The sequence below is a fragment of the Carcharodon carcharias genome, chromosome 9 (genome assembly GCF_017639515.1).
Source record: "Carcharodon carcharias isolate sCarCar2 chromosome 9, sCarCar2.pri, whole genome shotgun sequence".
NCBI lineage: Eukaryota > Metazoa > Chordata > Chondrichthyes > Lamniformes > Lamnidae > Carcharodon > Carcharodon carcharias.
The window spans coordinates 46,342,589-46,365,124 of record NC_054475.1 but is presented as its reverse complement, the minus strand read 5'-3'; the positions used below and the strand labels follow the sequence as shown (position 1 = coordinate 46,365,124).

Sequence of the window (22,536 nt, the reverse complement as noted above, 5' to 3'; positions counted from 1 at the left end):
GGAATTTCATTATTTATCTGTACTCATAGAATTTGCCTTGGTAAAGTATAAAAAAGTGAAAAGATAAGAGCAAAATACTGTGGACCTGAAATGAAAACAGAAAATGCTGGAAAAACTCAGCAGGTCTGGCAGCATCAGTGGAGAGAGAAACAGTTGACGTTTTGAGTCCGTGTGAAGAAGAGTAATTGAAGAAGAGTCTCACAAACTCAAATGTTAACTCTTTTTTCCCTCTGCCCTGATGTTGGCAGAGCTGCTGAGTTTTTCCAGCATTTTCTGTTTTTATTATATATTATATAAAAAGAGGGCATTTGTTTTTGGAAGAATGGCGTAACTAGTATATGCCTCTGGCAAGAACAAAGCCTTCAATAAGGGCCAAACTGATCTTTAAACTGCTTGGAACTTTTAGTAGTCTCTGTAGTTGATTTTGAAATCTTTATTATTTTTGTGCCACAAAAGTAAGTAGAAGGGGGAGCATGTCAGTGCTGGTAATGTCATTTTACCACCTTTTGCAATCAGCCATTTTCTTTACCTGGCCACATTTGAACTTACATTATGGAATATGTAAAACATTGTTGTAATGGTTAATTGTAGTTGTGTTTAGTGTCAAATATTCCTTTTCTCTACATGAGAACAGGCTGATTGGAGCCTTGCTTCCAGCGTTCTGGCAATGTGGCTGCTAGATTGGTATATTAAGCAGTTAATGGTTATTTGTGTTTGCTCCAGTGGAAACCATATCACATAATTTTGGTGTAAAGTACTTGGCAGGAGGTGTAAGTTCACTGTGAAGACGTAGCTTTGCACCTCTCGGGCAAGGACACATCATGTAAGCTTCTTAAATAGTGTTCTCATAATTAGCTTTTGCATAGGCTGCTGTTTGCATTTTTACAGTTAAACTTGTGGCACTGATTATTAGTCTTCGTTTCCTATTTACACAAACTTCACACTTCAGAATAATTTCAATACAAGACTTTTAAAAGTTTTTTAAAACTAATTTTTAATACTAGAGAATGGATGTTGCTGTTTCATTTTCCTGTCATTGATATTTAACCACCTTTTGGCTGCTCGGGAGCGCAACTCAGCTTGTTTTTCCTTGGGCAAAGAATGATACAGGATCTAACAAAGTAGGTTGGGTCTGCTGATTCTCTTCATTACACTGGCTTCTGCACTAAAACAACATTCTAAAGATGCAAATACAATTTATGGGAGTAATTGACCAAACTCTGTCCTCCAGCTTGGATCTACCTTTTGATGGAATTGATTATTGAGGATCATGGGCAATAATAAGCAAGGGGGAAATTGAGGAAGTGCAAAATAAGAAATTGAACGCTGCTAAATTACAAAAACTTAATTTGTGCTCAGCCAGAAAAAGAAATTACTGCAGGTCAAATATCCTTTATCCACAAACAAGAAACCTGAACACGTCCAAAAACAGCAGTTTTTTTGAATGCTGTCGGGATGTCTGTGACCTGAGCCAACATCACCCTCGCTCACTGCACCTGACCTTTAGTGCAGGAAAGTTAGTTGCTTTTCTGCACTGTTTACCTTGCAAACAGTCTCCTAGAAGCAGATTTGCAGATGGTGCCATGGGTGGAAAGTTATTACAGGTATCCTGTTTTTATTATTCAGTGGCACATATTGCTTTTCTAGCCACTTTATTTACTTTAGACTAGCCAGCCTAGACTTTGGCCATTGCCATGTAAGTGGGCCTAGGCCTATATGTGGTATCCAAAAACCGAAATGATCTGAAACACAGTTGGCCCTGAGGGATTCGGATAAAAGATGCTCGACCTGTGTTTATTTTTGAGAGCCTTGTATTTGAGTTTGGGCTTTGCTGTCTGCAGTTATTACTGGACTCTAAGCCAGTTATGAATTATGGGCAGGAAACAGCCTTGGATAAACTTCAATGGTTGACATGTGAGAAATGGATTTTTGGGAACATGAAACAATGACATCATAAATTTATATATGGCTTTACCATGAAACTTCCCAAGGTGTTTCATAGGAGCATTATGAAACAAAAATAAGCCACTGAAACAAATGAGGACATATCAGTTCAGATGACCAAAAGCTTGGTCAAAGACGTTTTAAGGAATTTCAGAAAGGAGGAAAAAGAGGTGTAAGGAAGAAATTCCAAAGATTAGGGCCTAGACTGAAGGTGTGGCCACCTTGGTGGAGTGATTAAAACCAGGGACACAAGAATTGAGAACTTGATGAGCGTAGATGTGAGGGTTTTGAGACTGGAGGAGATTAGACATGGGGTTGGGCAAGGCCATGGAGGGATTTGCGAACAAGGACAAGAATGTTAAAATCAAGAAGTTGCTTTACTGGGACTTGATTAAGTCAGCAAGCATGGGGTGATAGGTAAATGGGGCTTGGTTCAAGTTAAGGCATAGCAGCAGAGTTTAGGATGACCTCAGAATTTAAAGAGGGTAGAATGTGGGAGATCAGCTGGAAATATTTTGGAATAAGCAAGTCACATCTAACAAAGGCATGAATCTGGGTTTCAGCAGTAGATGAGCTGAGGCAGGCAATGTTAGAGGTGAAATAGGTTGTCTTAGTGCGAATATGAAGCTTATCTCTGGGTCAAATATATCTCAAAGATTGCGAACAGACTGGTTTAGTCTCAGACTGTAGTGAGAGGGGGATGGAGTCAGTAGCTCTGAAACAGAGTTTGTGTGGGGGCTGAAAGTAATGTGCTTTGGTCTTTCTAATAGTTAATTGGAGGAAATTTCTGCTCATCTGATATTGGATGTTGAATAAGCAGTCAGATAATTTAGTAACAGTGGAGGAATCTGGAAAGATGGTGTTGAGGTAGAGCAGGGTATCATCAATGTACGTGCGAAAACCAATGCTGTGCTTTTGAATTATGTCACCAAGGGGCAGCATGTACATGAAAAACAGGGGGCTGAGGATAAATCCTTGGGGGAACATAAGCGGTAACAGTACAGGAGTAGAAAGAGAAGCCATTAAAAAAAAACATTTTCATTCTCGGGGTGTAGGTTTCGCTGCCCATTCCTAGTTGCCCTTGAGAAGGTGTTGGTGAGTTGCCTTCTTGAACCGCTGCAGTCCATGTGGTGTAGGTACACCCACAATGCTGTTAGGAAGGGAACTCCAGGATTTTGACCCAGCGACAGTGAAGGAACAGCAATATATTTCCAGGTCAGGATGGTGAGTGGCTTGGAGGGGAACTTCCATGTAATGGTGTTCCCATCTATCTGCTGCCCTTGTTCTTCTAGATGGTAGTGGTTATGGATTTGGAAGGTGCTGTCGATGGAGCCATGGTGAATTCCTGCAGTGCATCTTGTAGATGGGACACACTGCTGCTACTGTGCGTCAGTGGTGGAGGGAGTGAATGTTGCTGGATGTGGTGCCAGTCAAGTTAGCTGCTTTGTCCTGGACAGTGTCAAGCTTCTTGAGTGTTGTGGGAGCTGTACTCATTCAGGCAAGTGGAAAATTAGATTTTCAGAGCCAGAGAGGTTTTTAAACAATAATTATGAATTTGGCATGCCGTTTAAAAATCTCTCTTTGTTTCTCTCTTGTCGGAGATGATCATTGCTTGACACTTGTGTGGTGTGAATGTTACATGCCACTTGTCAGCCCAAGCCTGAATATTATCCAGGTCTTGCTGCATTTGGACAGAGACTGCTTCAGTATCTGAGGAGTTGCGAATGGTGCTGAAGATTGTGCAAACATCCCCACTTCTGACCTTATGATGGAAGGAAGGTCATTGATGAAGCAGCTGAAGATGGTTGGGCTGAGGACACTACCCTGAGGAACTCCTGTAGTGATGCCCTGGAGTTGAGATGACTGACCTCCAACAACCACAACCATTTTCCTTTGTGCTAGGTATGACTCCAACCAGTGGAGAGTTTTTTCCCTGATTCCATAGACTCCAGTTTTGCTGGGGCTCCATGATGCCACAGTCAAATGCTGCCTTAATGTCAAGGGCAGTCACTGTCACCACAGGAGTTCAGCTCTTTGGTCCACGTTTGAACCAAAGCTGTAGTGAGGTCAGGAGCTGAGTGACAAACTGGATGTCAGTGAGCAGGTTATTGCTAAGCAAGTGCCACTTGATAGCGCTGTTGATGACCCCTTCCATTAATTTACTGATTGAGAGTAGACTGATGGGGCGGTAATTGGCTGGGTTGGATTTGACCTGCTTTTTGTTTACAGGGGACACCTGGGCAATTTTCCACATAGCCGGGTAGATGCCGGTGTTATAGCTGTACTGGAACAGCTTGGCTAGGGGGGACGCAGGAAGTTCTGGAACACAAGCCTTCAGTACTATTGCTGGAATATTGTCAGGGCCCATAGCCTTTGCAGTACCCAGTGCTTTCAGCCGTTTCTTGATATGTGGATTGAATCGAATTGGCTGAAGACTGGCATCTGTGATGCTGGCGACCTCTGGAGGAGGCAGAGTTGGATTATCCACTCAGCACTACTGGCTGAAGGTTGTTGTGAATGCTTCATCCTTTTCTTTTGCACTGATGTGCTGAGATGGAGATATATGTGGAGCTGCCTCCTCCAGTGAGTTGTTTAATTGTCCACACCATTCATGACTGGATGTAGCAGGACTGCAGAGCTTAGCTCTGATCCATTGGTTGTTGGATTGCTTAGCTCTGCCTATCACTTGCTGCACCTGCTTTTTGGCATGGAATTAGTCCTGTGTTATAGCTCACCAGGTTGACAGCTCATTTTTAGCTATGCCTGGTGCTGCTCCTGGCATGCCCTCCTGTATTCTTCATTGAACCAGTGTTGATCCCCTGGCTTGATGGTAGTGGTAGAGTGGGGGATATGCTGGGCCATGAGGTTACAGATTATGTTTGAGTACAATTCTGCCGCTGCTGATGGCCCACAGTGCCTCATGGATGCCCAGGATCTGGTTGAAATTTATCCCATTTAGCATGGTGGTAGTGCCATGCAACACAATGGAGGGTATCCTCAATGTGAAAGCGGGATTACGTCTTCACAACAACTGTGCGGTGGCCACTCCTACCAATACTCTCATGGACAAATGCATCTGCTGCAGGCAGGTTGGTGAGGATGAGGTCAAGTATGTTTTCCCTCTTGTTGGTTACCTCTCAACCTGCCGCAGACCCAGTGTCATAGCTGTGTTATGTAGGACTCGGCCAGCTCAGTCAGTAGTGGTGCTGCTGAGCCACTCTTAGTGACGGACGTTGAAGTCCCCCACCCAGAGTACATTCTGCACCCTTGCCACTCTCAGTGCTTCTTCCAAATGGTGTTCAACATGGAGGAGCACTGATTCATCAGCTGAGGGAGGGTGGTATGTAGTAATCAGCAGGAGGTTTCCTTGCCCATGTTTGACCTGATGCCATGAGACTTCATGGGGTCTGGAGTCGATGTTGAAGACCCCAAGGGAAACTCCCTCCTGACTGTACACCACTGTGCTGTATAGCACTGTGACGCCACCTCTGCTGCCACCAGCAGGACAGACCCAGTGATGCTGATGTCTGGGACATTATCTGTAAGGTATGATTCCGTGAGGATGACTATGTCAGGCTCTTGCTTGACTAGCCTGTGATACAGCTCTCCAAATTTTGGCACTAGCCCCCAGATGTTAGTAGGGAGACCTTTGCAGTGTCAACAGGGCTGCGATTACCATTGTCGTTTCTGGTGCCTAGGTCCTTGCTGCGTGGTCCGTCTGGTTTCATTCCTTTTTTGTGACTTTGTAGCGGTTTGTTACAACTGAGTGGCTTGCTAGGCCATTTCAGAGTCAATGGAATAAAGTAAAATGCTTGCTAGGCATTTAAGAGTCAACCACATTGTTGTGGATCTGGACTCACCAGACCAGGTAAAGATGGCAGATTTCTTTCCCTAAAGGATGTTAGTGAACCAGAAGAGTTTTTACAACAATCGACAATGGTTTCATAGTCATCATTAGATCCTGTCATGGATAGAATCCAAACTTTTAATTCCAGATTTTTATTGAATTCAAATTCCACCATCTGCTGTGGTAGGATTTGAACTAGGGTCTCCAGAGCATTACCTTGGGTGTCTGGATCTCCAGCGATACCATTACATCATCGCCTCCCCAAATTGACATTCTGAAGATGATTAGATACTGTATAAACTTGTGTAAAGGTTGACCTCATGATTTTTGGGCTAAAAAAACATAATTTTTCATATACCTCGTGTGAAAGTTGTCACTAATTTTCTTTTAGGGATCAAAACCAAAATATTTCCTCACCAAAGTATAATCCTGGAGTGTTCATGATTTGATTTCATTGTAAATATATAAATACTAATGAAAATGAATATCAGTAAGTAAATGCTTAAAATATTTGTTTACATTTTGTTTTTATTTATTCAAATTAAAGTGCTCAGACTACGAATGATAATTGATATTCTTTGCAATGGAATAACGTAAAAAACAATAACAATGTGTTTTTGTTTTTGGGTTTCACTTTTCTCAACCTCTCAAACATTATCTGTGTAAAGTTGACCCCGTGACTTTTGACTGACAAACTTGGTCTCAAAAATTTGACTTTTACAAGAGCAGTCCTACCCAGCTGGAAGGTGGTAGGGAGGAGATGGAGGAGGATGGTGTGTTCAACCAGTTAAGGGCTGCAGACAGATAGAGAAGGATGATGAGTGGTAGTTTACCTTTGTCACAGTCATTGGGTGTCATTTCTGATTTTCATCAGAGCTGTTTTGGTATAAAAGGCAGGGGCGGAAACCTGATTAGAGGGATTCAAACACTGAGTTCTGAGGAAGATGGGCACATGTTTTGGAGACAGTAACATATTCAGAAAGTTTCGAGAGGAAAGGGAGATTGGTGATGGGGAGGTAGTTTGCAAGAATGGTGGGATCAGGATTTTTTTGAAGAGAGGGATTTTGATGCCAAATTTACTGGAGAGAAGGACAACATCTGAAGAAAGCGAACTGTTATTAATATTGATTAATGTGGGGAGGGGAAGTTGAATGGTCAGTAGTTTAGTGAAAATATTATTGAGGGGACAGGACATGGTCTCATGGACAAGATGAGCTCAGAGAGGACAAGGGGAGATGGGAGGGAAGCTACAAGATGTGGGTTCAGGCCTAGGGTAGGGGAAACTTTTGAGAAAGTTTGGCCCGGTGAACTAGTGTTAGGGGGAGACGCAGCAGCAGGTGCTTCATTTTTGTGATGAACACTTGTGGGGATTTGTATAAGCTTGAGGCAGTAAGTATTGAAAATTTTGTTCAATGTTTTGGTGCTTAATCCAAGTTAGTCACGGTGGAGAAATTTGACATTCCACAAATATAAAATTAGATTTTCAGAGCCAGAGAGGTTTTTAAACAATAATTATGAATTTGGCATGCCGTTTAAAAATCTCATTCAACAAGTGTAACTTCTCTAAGGGCTTTTTACGGAAAGACTAATATGGCAAAAGACCAAGCTCTTGTCAGATGAGTGGTTTCTATTTGATGTCAGCCTGTTGGGATTCAGCAGCTTACCCTTTGGAGAAGTGCAGAATCGTGGACCGAATTCCCGCCTAACAGCACTGTACCTGCACCACGTGAACTGCAGCGGTTCAAGAAGGTGGCTCAACCCCACCTTCTGAAGGGTAATTAAGGATGGGCGACAAATGCTAGCCATCCAGCGACACCCACACCTAGTGAAAGAATAAAAATCTGGATTTCCGTGTTTAACTACCCATGGTTGCAGAGGAGGAATGATGGTAATTGCTGACAGATTTGTCATTACAACTGCAAATTCTAGACCTGTACTCCAGTCAGTTTAATATCAGTGGCAGGAAAAATAACAGAATCCCTACTAAGGGAGAAAAATTAAAGGCTAGAAATCAATGATACAATAATGAATAGTTAGTATGGATTTCAAATAGGAAAGTCTTGTTTGAACAACCTTATTGAATTAATTGGAGAGATAAAGGAGAGTAGACAAAGCATGTGTAATGATGTCGATTTAATTTGTCCAGATTTCCAAAAGGTCATAAATAGACTAACATGATCAGAGCATGTGACAAGTGGCGGAATGGAAGACTGGCTGGTCGCAAGATAAATTGGTGAGTCTGGGTAAAGGGTAGCCAAACAGAATGGTGGAAATGGGTTCTACGAGAATCAGATCTGGGACCAGATGCTCACAGTTTATATTAACACTTTGGACTTTGGAATCACAACACAATTTGTGGATGACCCCACATTGAGGGTGATAGCCAATACTGAGGACTGCCACAAATTACAAGAAAACAAACTTTCTAACTCGGCATATAATTGGCAAATGAATTTCAACACAAAAGTGGCTTCCTTCTGTGCTGGAGATGACCCTGACTCTCTCTAACTTTTGAGGAAGAGCAAAACTAGAAGCTGTTAATATGATAATATAGAAAACAAATAGTGAATTCAGAAAAAACTTGGTTAAACAGAAAGTGGAGTGTGGGGAACTGGGAGTAATTGGAGTGAATAATATGGATAGGTATATGGGGGAAAAGGAAATAGAGGATTTATGCTAAAATGGTTAGATGAGGAAAGATGGGAGACTCAAGTGGAATATAAATTCTGGCATGGACTGGTCGGGTTGAATGCCCTGCTTTTGTGCTGCGTATTCTATGCAACAAGTTCCCTGTTTACTTAAAAGCAACTCAGCCATGTTGTAAGAGGTTTTTTTATACTTAGAAGTATAACAGTAGAAATTATTAGGGTCCGGTGCATAAGGCAAGAGAAAGAATGTCTCACTTCTGGTTACACTTCTGTATATGGAAAGAAAAAATAAATGAACCTACAGTTTATTGAAGTATCTCCTAGCTTCTGCCCTGAAAAGTGTCCAGTCTACCTCCGATTATCCTGGAAGGGCAAAGTATCTCAAAAATTTGAGCAACAGGTGAAGCTAGCTGTTTCATGCTGCTACTATGTAGTACCAACACGAGTGGTATTCGCCATTAACAGGATGCTGCCATCAAAGCAAAAAAGACATTCTGCCTATCTCTCAAATGAGTCATGTGGTATATGAATTTCAGTGTCAATGTATGTCCCAAAGACAGGCGGATCGTATCAAACAGCATGTCCCTTCTGCTGCTCGCAATGGGCAGGGTACAGACCGTACCCAACCAGCCCGTGCTTGCAAAATTTAAAACAGTGTCCAACATTTGATGTGATTCTGTGATTGGACAAGATTTGCTAAATAATCCTCAATGTGGTAAGAATTACACTGACAACCAATTTAAGATTGTCAGTTGGACTCAGTGTGGTGCATTTCCGTGCACTGAAAGCTAAGTATGTTAATATACAGGGCCCTGTTCTTCGCAAACAGAGTGAACATATACATTATTGTGCCTGTTTAAGCTAAACAAAATAAGTGACAGCCATTTGTTGACTCATTCCTCAGGGCAATGCCTTGAACAGTTAGGGTCAAGCTGTGTGGTTCAAATTTCAAACAATGCTTGACAGTTAACTGTCAGTCACCATCAATGGTGCATTCTCCATGGCAATGTCTCTTGCCAACTAATCAGCACTCTCTTCAGATAAAGTATAAACTGTTGTTTTCCCGTTTATATTGGTATTCTTGCAAGTGTCCTGATGAGTGCAAGACAAAAAGCTTAGACAGGTCTCTTTTTTCAGCAATACTCAAGTTCTGCACTACCAAATGACTATTTATCTCCTAGTTATTGATTACAGATGAGGCATTTGGGAGGAAACTGTCTGCCTATCCATCCCCTGTCAAAAAAGTGGAGGAGGGTAATCCCAGAGGAAGTTTAAAATTAGAGTGGAGACCATCTTTGCAAGATGTACCATTATGATATTGCAACAATATTTTCCAATGTGGGTAATAATTTGATTAAAATTGCTTGCAAAAACACAGCATCTGGGCTCACATGAAGAAGGGCCACATGGATGGTGTAATAATGAGGAGGAACAAAGTTGAAAAATGACTTTTTAGCATTTAAATACTTTGTGAAAGCCCCAATGACAACTTGCATTTATATAGTATTTTCAACACAGTAAAACACCCCAAGGCTTTTCACGGGAACAGTATCTGACTAAATATGACACAGTTGCAAAAAGAGACATTGGGGCAGAGCTTGGTCCAAGAGCTAGGTTTTAAGGCATGGTGTAAAAGAGGAGAGAGAGATGGAGAGGTTCAGGGAAAGGAATTCCAGAGCTGAGGTGCTAGGCAATTGAAGACATGGCTATCAATGGTCGGATGAAGGAAATTGGGGATTTAGAAGAGGTTTGAATTAGAAGAGCATTGAGATCTTGGAGGGCTGGAGAATGTTAGAGATTTGGAGGGATGAGGCTATAGAGGCATTTGGAGAAAAGGAGAATTTTTAAATTGAGACATTGCCAGACTGGAAGCCAGTATAAATCAACAAGCACAAGGTAATAGGTGAGTGGGACTTGATGCAAGTTAGGGTATAGGCAGCAAAGTTTTCTCAGATCTTAAGTTTTCGGAGCACTTAATCAAATGTCAGTGTTCTTGCTCACCTTGCTGTCCCCACTTTAAGTCCCACATTGCTCTCTGCTGCCACAATTTCTCCAATCGCTGGTTGGTAGTATTTTGTGAGCAATCATTCACCTGACATTGCTGCTCCTTCATGATCATTGTGTTACAGTCCAAGCTATTATTTTAAATACTCTTAACTTTTGCGGTGACCACAAGTGTTAAAGGCAAACATGTGCTATCTATCAACAAAAATTTAAACTTGTGTGACATTTGTGGAATAGTGTTCCACATGACCACAACTTCCACCTTTCTGAGGTATGCATATGAAACATTCAGCTCAACAGATCCATACCGCTGTTTATGCTTCTTCTGAGTCACCTCCACGTTTTCATTTAACCCCATCAACATATCCTTCTATTCCTTTCTACCTCATATGCATATCTAGTTTCCCACTATGTATCCATGCTGTTAGCCTTAACTACTCCATTTGGCAGTGAGTTTCACATTCTAACTAGTATTTGGGTAGAGAAATCCTCCTAAATTCTTTATTCCATTTATTAGTGACTATCTTATTTATGGCCCTTAGCATTGGTTTCGCCTGCAAGTGGAATCATCTCTATGCCTACCCTGTGAAACCCTTACCTAAAGATCTCGGTCAAGTCACACACACACACACACACACACACACACACACACACACACACACACACACACACACACACACACACACACACACACACACACACACACACACACACACACACACGCCCCACATGGCCCCCCAAACCCACGCATCAAGTTTCTCTTTTCTGAGAGAAAGGAGGTCTAGCCATCTCAGTCTTTCCTGATATGTTTGTCTAAGCTGTGTGGTGGGTGACCATGCAGCAATCTTGAAGTTATCTCACAGTGCGATAAGCATGCTGCACGCAACAAAGAAAAATTAGAGGGATCATTGGATGTAACATCTCCACTCTGATATCACTCTACTAATTTATTTTGCCTCCTTTTTATTGCAAAAGGAAATATGAATGTTAAACATAGCACTAACATCTACCAGTGCACACACTGTTATGAGATTCTTTGTCCTTTTCAGAGTGCATTAAACTGAGTTTTTATGAAAACATGAGTTCTAGCTACCATGGAATCTTTATTATCATAGTGATTTCGACAAATGGTTTCCAAGCTGAGCAGCAATCTTACTGACTTTGTACTGAAAGAAAGCTCTCATGCTAAAGATGAATTTTGATTCAATATTACCTTCTCCTGTAGCGTTAACCACCCCCACCCCCTGACCTACAGCCAAAGTACATGATAACTGTTTCTTTCAATGTCAAACATGCAAGTATTATCTGAGGACTTCATTAAACTGTTTTCTTCCTGTTGGAGCTATTGTTTATCTGAAGAGACTACACATCCTTTGAAGCCCATACCTATATTATTGATAGTATTGGGATAGCATCTCATTCTTCAAGACAAAAGAAGTTGCTTCTAGGAAGTAATTTGCAGAAACCAACATAAATTTAATCATTCTATAACAAAACACAAAACCTCTTCCAGAAAGTGATTAACAGAAGCCATTTTAATATTTGCCCAAATGAAATTTGAATGAAAAGTTATAACATATAAAACGTGAACATCAGATAAATTTCAGTTTTATTACAATTTGATTAGATTATTCATGTTCAGGCTCTCAGAAACCTGTAGTTAAGATAAAGAGACTTGAAACCATCAATATTTTAAATGTACTTATGTTTACAATTTGTAATCTACATCTCAATAATTGACCTTCGCTGTGAGGTAGTTTCTGTAGCTAATAGAGGACGTTCATTTGCCAACTTCAGCTTCATTTGTCACCATTATTATTTTTGTGGAACAGACTAAGTAACCAAGCTGAGAAATATTGCTTTCAGTTCTGGTAAGGAACAATAATTCTGACAATTAGCACAATTATTAAGAAAAAATCTCTGATTTACAGGAAATCTTATAGCCATTTTATATAACAATGTTTTTTAAACAAAATATTTTAAATTGAGGATTGGAGTCTGGAACAAACTTCCTGAAAGGGTGGTGGAGGCAGGTTTGATCGAGGTATTCAAAAGGAATTGGATTGCTACCTGAAAAGAGAGAATGCAAGGTTATGTGGATAAGGCAGGGGAGTGGGACTAGGTGGAATGGCCTTTCAGAGAGCCTGTGCAAACTCGATGGGCTGAATGGCCTCCTTCTGCACTCTAAAGCTACTGTCGTACCTGAGGCTTTACCTTGCCTTTTCTGTCCACAGACACAGATCTTTCCAGAATTTTCTGGTTTTATTTGAGAAATAACAAATACCTGTCATTGCATAGCTTGAATTTTTTTTGACTATCTGGCAATCCAGACACTTAAGTTTCCACAATTGTGACAGTATTGTGAGAAGTTGTTAATTTAACGTTGGGGCTGTTTACACAAGGGAATATACTTTGGGGTAATGAGTATAATTATGCCCCATGGTAGTTATTTAAAAAGGGTGAAAGTGATCTGATTCTGCGCAATAGATACATCAAGAAATTGGTTAACAACAGTATTTGCATTATAACTATTTTTCCTGGAAATTACTAACCAAAAGCAGGAGAACATGTTTGCAACAGGAAGGTCTGTTCATGCTGATTGAAGTCTGCAATTAATGAAGTGTGTTTCTGTAGAAGGCAGTAAAAACTGACTGGATAAATATTGAGGCATTGTCATGGTGAAATAAACTGTATAGTATCCTGTTTCTGTTACCTTATCAGTGGGCTTGTGACTTGCACAAGGGGCTATTTTTAAATGAAGCATTAGTGCATCGTTGTTGAACAACTAAAAGCAAATAGCCAAGTTAGTTACTCGTGTGTGTGTGTGTGTGTGTGTGTGTGTGTGTGTGTGTGTGTGTGTGTGTGTGTGTGTGAAGTTCCTGAGACTTGGCTGTTTTTTGTCAAGAACCATTGGCACATTGGTCACTAATTACAGCATGTGAAATTTCTCATGATTAAAGGCCTCTTCATGGTGTTTTCTGCTTGTTATTTATGGGAGAAATTAAGTAATTAAGCTGTTGATTTGTAAATTGAAAATGGGCAATAGTTAAGAGTTGCCAAATCTTAATGGACGTGTAATGTTAGAACTGTTTCTTCAAGCTTTGAATTTGTGAACACGTCATAATGGAGTGTCTTGACAGCAAATGACATTGAAGGAAACTAAGTGAGAAGCTTTTTTGTTGATTGCTGAATGCTGATTACTTTTTTTTTTGGCAGGTTGGGAGGAGGAGGATAATGCATGCAAGTTGCTTAAAGGTGTCCAAGTTTGATTCAGATGACAGGAATAAACTAATGTTTGTTAGCTGGGTAGTGGGTGTTATGGAAGGTGGGAGTCACTTTTAACATGTGTTAATAAAACTCCCTTGCACAATTGCATTGCTAACTTAAAGAAACTGAACAGCATTTACTTATGAAGTAGAGTACTTAATATATTCTTCAACTGCTCCCCATCGCTTAGAAATTCCTCATACCACTATTCAATGGTCATTATGTGCATGAACATCAATAAATATTGGCATAACTAAGAGAATCAGAGTAGAATCTCTCAAACATTGGGTCCTGCAGATCTAATATTGTTTTGAATTACATAATACAAACCTCTACCAACAAAATATGTTGCACAACTAATGCATCTCCACCCCATAATTTTAATACTCTGTACACCAGCTATCCTTCACATTTCTAGTATAAAAATGAGCAGAACTTAATTTTAAGCTAATTATTCATGAGGAATGGATTCAGTAATGAACAATGTGGAAATGTGACAATGCAATTCAGCATTCCTGATCAATATATGGATAGTCAGAAACTGTCTTCTCATTTGCAAGGATATTTAAGTAAAACAATCATGTACCTTTAAAAAGAAATAAAATAACCACAGTAGTTCCTAAAAATTGTTTCTAGATAATCATAATTAGATCTTGACTAAAATCAATGCCAGATCAAAGGGAATTGTAAAAAAATAAAGATAACATTACGTTTCTGATTGCAAGAGGTTTTCTGAAATTTTTGACTATTATATTAGTTTCCATCACAGCACTGTACACGTGATCCTCAAGCTCAAGTTGATGAGCAACAGAATGTAACAGGACTATTTTCATGCAGTTTTCTATGTATGATCCTAGGCCATTAAGAGCTAGAGGTACTAATTACAGTCAATTACTATTGCTCATCTTAAACCAGACTTGCCCAACCTAAGGTTGTATGGACACTATATCCCAAGAGTTCTCAGTTGAGAACTAGGCATTGCAGTTGTGTTTTGCTCATAATTGACACTTGATTTCTTTTGGAGCCTGGGTGTTGGAAAAGGCTGTTTCAAGACTTTTGCAGCATTGGTGAATCAATTCCAACTTGGAGTATGAACATTTATTATCATAACTTTGAATGTATGTAAATAATAGGAACATGGATTCAAACTTTGTGTGACTTTTGAGGCTGTGATCTACACACCGTATGACGTATGGCCCTGAAATCTTCAGAAAGGATGGTGACATCTGCAGCAAAATGCGTGCAATTTACATTGGACTCTGTTGTATGAGATTTGATTGAAAATGTCTGCTCATTCACTTTGCAAAATGCATACCCTTTTTGTATATATACAATTTCTAGAAAATAATACTATGCAATGTTAATTTATTTTTATACGTTCGAGGTATGGGTGTTACTGCCAGCATTTATTGTCCATTCCTAATTGCCCCTGAGAAACTGCCCCTGACAAACTTCCCCTTGTGTGTCGGTACGCCCACAATATTGTTAGGGAAGAACTCCCAGGATTTTGACCCAGTGACCGTGAAGGAACAAGTGACATGGTTCCAATTCAGGATTGTGTGTGTAGAACTGGAATTAGAATAATTTGTATGTAACAAAAGAATTTTTCTTAATTCTTTGATTTGAGAACTGTTGCTAAAGTCCTGATCAATGATAATTTTAATGCTTGTACACTGTATTGCAAATGGTACATTTGATTAATGTGATTATTATGACCATAGTATATAGGTTAAGGAAATGGTGCACATTTACTTGTTGTACTCATATCCCTGTTAAAGCGTTCCTGTAAAATGAACTCTAACTTTCTAGAAATCAAAATGCAGTATCTGGTTTATAAGCTGTATTGCTATAAATCAGTTACATTACTGTTTTGACAATGCTATGTCACCATTCATTGCTTATATTAAACTATTAATTACATTTTCTCTTTTGCCTGTTTTTCCCTTTCTCCCTAAAAGCATTAATTCCTTGTGGTTTAATGGGCACTAGTCACCCTCCACTATCTTTACTAAGCAGCTGATACTTTGACGAAGTTTGCAAGCTGTTCAGTCACAGGAGCTGAGCCTGGTAATTGCCCTTCCCTGCATCCAAGATATACAATTGACTGACCAGTGATCAGGGGCTTGATGTGGCTGTTCTTTTTTATATCTCTAACCCACAGACACAGTCCAACTGTAGCAGTCCTTCTGCTGTCCCAGCTGAACACAGATACTTGTTGAATTTGGGACTTGCTTTATATGGCTGACCTGTTCCCTGACAAATTTCCCTTTGTGTGCAACAGTAGCTTTGTTAGATGTGGTGACTGGGTGGATGATATATGAAAGACAGCAACTCAAGAGCATTAAAGTCCTTGATTCAACCTCAGTCTTTGTTGAATTACCTGAGAGCTGGAATGGGGTGGGACAGTTGGTTGTAGAACCCTTGGGTTAAACAGGGGAACATTGAAACAAGACTTAGACCTGATTGCTGTGTGGAGAGAATAGGTTTGGGCTCAAAAGCTCCACTGTTGGATAGTATTCCAGCACTGACTGTAAAAGTTCACATAAAAATAATGAATGCTTGAGTGCATGCTGGTGGTGACTGCCATGTAATGGTCCATGTTCCAGTTAAAGAATCATTTACCTTTGGGAGGGGAGGAAGGAAAATTGTAGGAGAATATAAAAATAAATAAAGGTACTGACTTATACTGGGATATGGATCTAATGCGTCAAATGATCATTCTGCATGCGTCAGTTGTGATACTGGGTTTTCAGAGTTACTTTGATTCTGTCTACCCTAATTTGTCGTGACATGTACATACATGCTTTTCAGTGGAAGGCATGGGTCAGTAAATGCAGCCTATTCTTGATTTCAAAGTGGATTGATTGAAAATATCTGATAATTCATTTTTAAGAACCACATTTCCACTTTATATTAGTTACGTAATTCAAATATTGGATGAAAACTTTTAGTGCAAATGGTACCTTCAAATTAATGGGCATCCAGTTGATGATTTCTAAGTTTTCTCCAAGGCAATTGGAATCAGCTTATCAATTCTGTCTGAGAGCAAACCTAGACCTTTCTGATCTGTATGGCCCAGATCACATGCAGTGGGTTCTGTATTTATATATTGGAGCAGCTAGATGTTCCTTTTTAATTATGAAATAAAATTTAGTTCTAAGACTTGGCAGGTAATAAAATCCCATCTGCCATTTGGACTATTGAACATGAGAATTGAATTGTTTAAGTTTGTGATGCAGTATTTTGGTTACACAAATATAAATAGTTAATGAATGACATAATTGTTAAGTCTTGGACTTGAGGATTGCAATATACAAATGATTTAAAATATTTTTATATTAAAAAATGGATCTGTATATAAGTTGCAGGCTGAGCTTCCATCCTTTGTGATAATTGATGAAATATGGGAATGTGTTGCATTGCTTACTCCTTAACTTCAAAGCAAATTTGTCTCTACTTCTGTATTTCCTGACTTTAAGTGGTCTCACCTGTCCTTCTGTTTGTGAATTGCAGAAGTTTTGCTTTTTTATGTTGGCAGACTTTATGCATGTCTGAGACCTGGAATCTGCATTATTGAATTTTCTGCTCTGGGTTCTTGGTTTTCATTTGGAGAACCCAAGGACCTGACTAGGGTCTTAAACCAGCTCAGCCTGCTCAATGTACGCTAACAGCAAGGATATCTTGATTGCTTGCCTTGGCTAGCCATCTCCTGGCATAAGAGAAATTAAGTTGCAAACTGTAACTTCAAAGCATTGTGCATGTTGCAGTATGTCTGTAAAAGTGTGTGTGTGATGTTTAAATAGCGCAAAGCATCAGTTCTTGCAGGTCATTGAAGGACTGGATTTTTTGCTTTTGCTAGGCCTTTTATGCTTTGCTAATTTATTTAAGGTGAAATCAAGTGGGATTCATCTGTACCAATTGTTAAACTCAGCTCATATGATGGATAACTGTTTCATTGTATTTCACTTTTCCTAATTTACTTAGCCCCTAGGCTGTTTCTTAAACTTTGTCATATTGCTTTCAGCAAAGAGTGATAATATTTTAGTGCTTTGCCTCTGTTTCTATCTCTCTCAATACTTGCTGGCCTTCCAGTGCAAAGAGCAGCCCATGTCTGAATGTTGCAGACTGGCAAGTGTTAAGGTCCAGGACTACTAACTGAAGGACATACATTAAATCTTGGGGAAGCTGCTGCTCAATGGGCAAAGTCTAAGGCCCACCTGCCATAGTATACCGAGGGGCTGGAATGCATGTAAAACCCCTCGGGCTGTATGTTTGACATGAAATGTCATCCAGTAAGTATAACCTGTAGTTATAAATGTAATGAGGCACCTCAAAGTGCCAGATACTATGAAACTGTATTGAACTATATTGCACTTTATATAATGTAAAATTTGAAATAATGTGTGATGTCCTTTTTATGAATAGTTACTTTTGGGGAAAAAAACCTTTTCATGTGTGAAACTTTTGTTTATCTTTGAACTGTCAAGCAAAATGACTGAGTTTACGAATTCTCCCACCAAAATCCCTTTTCTTGAAGCCTGTTAATTTTTAAATTGTGTTGTGCATGGTTTCTGTTTATTTTTATGCATTGACGAGCTGTGTATTTTTTGATTATGGTGGACACTACCATTTTATTCTATTATCACATGCTGCTGTTGTGATGGATATAGAACAGAATTAGTATACCTTATGATGAGAACTGAAATAACTTTTGTTTCATCGCATGTTGCAGAAGTAAAGCATACTCTTTAATGTCCTAATTGGCATACCTCTTTGACAGTGAAAAAAATTCTAAGTGTTGTTAGTGTTCATACTCCCCCAGCAAAGATTGGATTGGTCAAGAGAATTTTACTTGTGCCATTCATTTAGCTTTAATTTGTTTCCATGGTCTATCCATGGGGCAGGCTTGATGTGTTTCCTCTGTTGAAACAGCAACTGGGACGACAGATTGAGGAGGATACGCCAAACTAAAACAAGTGATTCATTGATTTTGCAGTGATGATTTGATCAGATGAAGGAATTATGGCGATGCATGGATTTTTAATTGAGCATTTCCTAGGTTCAGCTTGGTTTAAAGCTGTCTTCTCGGTGGGATAAGATTTCAATATTGCAGAAAATTGAGACCCTAGTTATGAAAGTTATTCTGTTGCTCTGCACCTTTTTAAAACATGCCCTCCCACCCCTCAAAATTCAATTCACTCAACCTTTTGGCCCACCCATCCTAATCTCCTTCACTGACCTATTTCTATTTTCCATAAGCCAATCTGTGAAGTGCTTTTTGACACACTTTAGAAGCACAATATTGCACTGAAGAGATGAGCTTTGAGTTGTGACCTTTTTTGTTTTTGGCTTTTCTTGATATTTCCTAAACCTCATTTGTACTGTCTAGTCAGCAAGACAGTGTATTAAAAATCTCTACAGTCGAGTTGTTTTGATCTTAACATTGTGGTTATAAAATGATTGAAGTGAAATATTGAAATGTTCTGCTTCGAGGTCTTTCTTAGTCAGAAGTCAGTCGAGTACTGTCTAACCATTGCTTTACAAATGACTGCTTATGACTTCACTTTCTTTTGGTGACCGAAGCTTTCCAGCTTTCAAACTGCACAACTTAAATATGAGGGGTTCATTTTCTAAAAACTTTTTTAAAAAGTTGTATCCTGGAGCAGATATAGAAAAATGCAGAGGCCCAAAAATATCAGTTCTTGGAACCTTTAATGTGATTAATGAAGCTGAACACCAGCTGTTGTTTAAATGGCATTTCAACCCTCTTCATTTAGAAATGATTGTCCTCTAATAAACAGAGCCACTGGTATATGATGACCCAAAAAAAAATTCTGTTTATGTTACATTGAATTTGAGGATTTAATTGCACAACTCTATGCATGTTTCTGCAAAACCTGTAAATCTGTGGCCAGTCTAAAAAGCTAATCATCCTTGATGTTTCCTGATTTGTTTCCTGGCCTGTGCTCAGTTACCCGCAATTGGTGCGTGACGTTTTTCCTGGTCTTTTCTCAGGAAAGGAAAATCTAGCCAGGCTTCCTTGATCACTATCCAGTGATCACAGGAAAGTTTGATTGGAATGTGAGAGCATGATCTGGCTGGACTGTGATGTGCTTATTGATAATCTTCACCTAGAATGTTGAGAATGTGGAACTTGCTACCACAGGGAGTGGTTAAGCGTATTGTGTAGATGCATTTAAGAGGAAGCTGGACAAGCATGTAAATGAGAAGGAAATTGAGGGTTATACTGAGGAGTAGATGAGGAAGAATGGCAGGAGACCTGAGTGGAACAGAAACTGGCATAAACTGGTTGGGCCAAAATGGCTTGATTCTGTGCTGTAAATTCTGTGAGAATTGGCACGTGTGCGCAATGTGGGCTCAAACATAAAGATCATTTGGTTTCTGTATCAGAGGGTAGCTGGTGGTGAAGGGAGAAAGAGTAAGTGAATAAGTCTGCATTTGCAGTTTTAAGAAGTGACTCCTAGGAAGTAATTTTTTTGTACTCTTAGTTGATCCTGTCTGGAATATGTATGAAACACCACTTAAACTTTTCTGAGCTGTTGCACCCTCCTTGATTGTGCTATTCTTGATTGCTTTGTGTTTAGAAATGTTTGGAGGAGGGAAGAATACAAAGTAAGCTGCTTCAGTCCATCAGCATAACAGGGATTTAATAAATTATTTACCCCTACATAAAACTAGAAAGAAAAGATTGATCCTGGTAGGCATTCAGTCTGAATGACTTGCATTGCATCATCCTTATTTTAAACCCTTTTAAAGGCAGCCTAACTAATGCAATTGTTAACTTATCAACTATTTGTGTGCAGATCAGTGGTTCCCTAAGAATGTTTGATGGCACAGTGACAAAATGTGCAGGTGTTGTGCATTCTTTGATACAGTTCCTTTTTGGATTTGCTGCTGTCCTATTGTAGTTTGAGGTAAAATCTAAGAAAATCCTAATTGATTTATTTACATTATAGCTTTTCATTAAAATGTTGTTCAGTTTGTGGTGCAACTCCACATTCTCATTGGGATGGGTTATAATAGAAATGTGGAGTTGTACATTCCTTTAAATACCCTGGAAAATCACACTAAACAGCCATTGCTAAACTGGATCGTAGCTGTTAACTGTGGAAAGGATTAGAACTGGCCAGATGTCTGGAGGAATTGTCCTATTGAACTGCCAATGAAATAACTTGCATCATATGTAGGACATAGTGTAATGAACTCTCTGCACTGTGTTGATTCACTGATAACTTGCTGCAGATAAATGCATACTAAGCACAGAATTCTGATTTCGTATATCACTTCCCAATCAGTTCCATTGTTAAGAATCCCTGATGTTATTTCTGCACACTATTTTGCACATGGAGGTAGATTAGATTGAATATAGTGTTGCAATAACGTTTACTTTCAAAAAATATTGACATGTTTTGCAGTGCACACTACACTTCAGTAGCCTATAAATAAAAAATAATTCACTTGTTGAATTAATAATGCTTATTATTAAAATGCTTTCTATTAGAAAGTGGAACATAAATGATTTTTTTACATTTAATATTCATAGCTCTAAGCATTTTCCATATTGCATTTCCTGGGATTTTCCCCTGTGTTCCTCTCAAAAGACACTTGTAGAAATGATGAAATGCTTACATCTTGGCAAATATTAATGAAAAGCAACAGTTACATTTAAAATCCATATACTACTTTAACCTGCAAATACCACACTCTGAAGATGTAATGGATCATAAATTGTTCGAGGACTATTATGCTTATCTTGTGCCAACTCCTAGAGCCTTTCAGTGTACTTCAGCTAATGTTCTTGGCATGATCAGATATTCTTCAGCATATGGCCTTTTCTCTGTATTTTCTTTTGCCCTGGTGTTCCAGCATTTTTTTCTGTGGGTATGAGCACATGTTGTTTGCTTGATGCACCATAAATTCAATTTATGTGGCAAACTATGACCAGCATCAATTTATAGTTAACATTCTTTCAATCCTCCTTGGACATTGGAATTGTGTCAGTGGACTTAAAATTGCAGATGTCACACCCCTGTTTAAAAGAAAAGGGAGTGATAAACCTAATAACTAAAAGGCCAATTAGTCCAAATTTAATGATGGGAAAAGTACTAGAGATAATTGTGAGGGATGCACTTATCATGGTCCATATAGAAACCACTAACTTGGGTAGAATTTGGAATGGAGTTCTGCTAGGATCTCTAGATTATTATCTGAGCAACGTGTGAACAGATTAGAAGGTTCAACTCGTGGCTGAAAGTGTGTTGTGGGCAACAGATATTTTGATTCATGGGGTATGAGCACCGATACTGAGGGAAAGGGAAGTTGAGATCTTCTGTTGATGAGAACCCCACTCAAACCAGCCTGGGACCAGTGTGCTGGTGAATCAAATAATTAGGGTGGTAGATACCACTTTAAACTAATGAAAGGTTGGGTGGGTGGGAAGTAACGGATGGATGTGCTAGCCATCATAATAAGGATGGGATAAAGATAGTGGGGAGAAAGGATCTTGCGTTTAGTAAATCAAGATATAGAACCATTTTGGGTGGAGTTAAGAAATAGCATGGGGTCGAAAACACTGGTGGGAATAGTTTATAGGCTTCCTAACAGTAATTGTGTTAGGTAGAATATAAATCAAAAAATTAAAGGTACGTGTAGCAAGCATAATGCAGTAATCTTGGGAGACTGTAATCTTCATATAGACTGGACAAACCTAATTTGCATTGATGGTGTGGAGGATGAGTTCATGGAATGTATAGAAGATGGGTTTCTTAGATTAGTAAGGTAAGGAACTAATGAGGAAATGTGCTA

General features: G+C 39.3%; 1 protein-coding gene across 8 annotated transcripts in view; it reads left to right on the top strand.

Moving 5' to 3' along the window:
- anks1ab (ankyrin repeat and sterile alpha motif domain containing 1Ab) overlaps positions 1-22,536 on the top strand; it is a 484,507-nt gene that overhangs the window by 1,379 nt on the left and 460,592 nt on the right. The window lies entirely within an intron of this gene.